Below are 2,089 nucleotides of genomic sequence, written 5' to 3'. Positions count from 1 at the left end.
GAGGAGTTACCTGGTTCTACATGAGTGGTGGGAGGAGTTACCTGGCTCTGCAGGTGCGTTGTGTGCAGGTGAGTAGGAAGGCGCAGCATAGAGCTGCAGCGTTGTAGCAGCAAGAACTCAGACTGTGAGCCTCCATCAGAAGGAAACTCTGCAGGAAGGAAACTCTGTTGAAGAGTTCAGACAGCGCCACCTGCTGCTGCTGAGAGACACTGCTGAGCTCCAAGAAGACAGAGCGCAGACCTGAGACAGACAGACAGACAGACAGACAGACAGACAACGATTGTGTTTTTTTTCTCTCAGGTGTAAGTGTTCTTCACCCCAGGTAGTCTCTCTCAGATGCCACCGTTTCTTTACCCTGGGTAGAGTCTCTCAGGGTAGCTCTCAGCTCCTCTCCATTGGTCAGGATCTCTTGCTGCGCTTGTAAGGCAGCACTCTGGGCCTTAATTAGGTCTTTAGTCATCTGCCTGGTGGACTGAAGTTGCTCAACAACATCTGCTGAGGTATCCGTCAGCCTAAAACACAGACACCTGTGAGCTCACCTGTACATGGGGTTACCTGTGAGCTCACCTGTACGTGGGGTTACCTGTGAGCTCACCTGTACGTGGGGTTACCTGTGAGCTCACCTGTACGTGGGGTTACCTCTGAGCTCACCTGTACATGGTACTCTCAGCGCGGCGCTGCCAGGCGTCTGACTGCAGGAAGCGGCAGATGGAGTGAGTGTGGGTGAAGAACTCTGTGTAGGTGTTAAAGGCCACAGCGTCCATCGCACCTGTACACCTGCTGACCTCAGAGCCCTCAGGGCATGATGGGAAATCTCTGCCCGAGCTGAAGACAGAAAGAAGCTTTTTGAGAAGGTTTCTCTCATTTCTGATATCGACTTATAAAACAGCTGATTTATCATCACAACATTTATTGTTACACCGTTTTAACTGGGGAAAGATTGACTGCTTGCTGTTGATTTATAGTTCCACTTTTATAGTTTTATTGGCCCTGTGATAGACTGGCTACCTGTCCAGGTGAACCTGCCTTCATCCTCAGTCAGCTGGGATAGACTCCAGCCTATCAGAGGATGAAGTGCTGTACAGATGGACGGGTTATGTATAGTTAATACTGTATATAGAGTTGTATACAGAATTTTTTTTAAAAACACAGTAATATTCTGGCAGCTTTGCAACCAAAAATAAAAACAACTGAACTAACAAACTGGAAAATAACTTTCAGTAAGATCTTTTTGAAGATTCTCAGTCATCCAGGTCATGGTTATGCTGGTCTTGCCCAATGAAATAAAATGAAGATACATTTAGATTTTGGCTTTCTTTTTATAAAAAAAAGAAGTAAAACATTTTCTTTAAAAAAATTATACTTTTCTGTTTTTTAAGTTACAGTTTTTATGGTTTTTAACATCAGACAGAAATGATAATGATTTTGTGTGATCTACACAGAGTTTAGTCAGAAACAGTCAAATCAACACAACGCCATGATGTCAGGAAACAGCTGAGCTTCTTTAATCCTGACGTCACTCTCATCAATATGTCTGACAACCGAAACGAGTCCAGTTTGTTTCTGCTGAAGCTGAGGATTTGTTTGAGCCAATCACCGTAAATCAGTCAATACTTTGGGATGTTTCCATGTGATTAAAACCCGAACACTGTTTTTTATGGTGTAAAGCTGCACAACTCACAAAGATGACACAGATTCACACTTTTCATTGACGCATCCTGTCGCTCTTCACTGATTGGCTACAGAAACTTTAGGAGCATTCCGATTCAAGTTCTTTTTCTTGTGGTTGTTATAAAAAAAAAAAAAACCCTGTTCTGATACCAAAACATCGTACGGTGTTGTGCAGCTAATGTGGCTAACGTTAGCTTTGATGGTGGAAGCTGAAGCACTGAGGGGCATCTAGAGATGGAGGATCTTTAACCAATTAACCAGGACCCAGTAAACCAGGACTGGGTGGTTCAGGGTCTGATCTAAACCAGTTAACCAGGACTGGGTGGTTCTGGGTCTGATCTAAACCAGTTAACCAGGACTGGGTGGTTCGGGGTCTAACCCAGACCAGTAGACCAGGACTGGGTGGTTCGGTGTCTAA

Source organism: Stegastes partitus, unplaced genomic scaffold (genome assembly GCF_000690725.1).
Source record: "Stegastes partitus isolate 25-593 unplaced genomic scaffold, Stegastes_partitus-1.0.2 Scaffold1033, whole genome shotgun sequence".
NCBI classification, from domain to species: Eukaryota; Metazoa; Chordata; class Actinopteri; family Pomacentridae; genus Stegastes; species Stegastes partitus.
The sequence above is the reverse complement of the archived record's forward strand: the minus strand, read 5'-3'. Positions refer to the sequence as shown.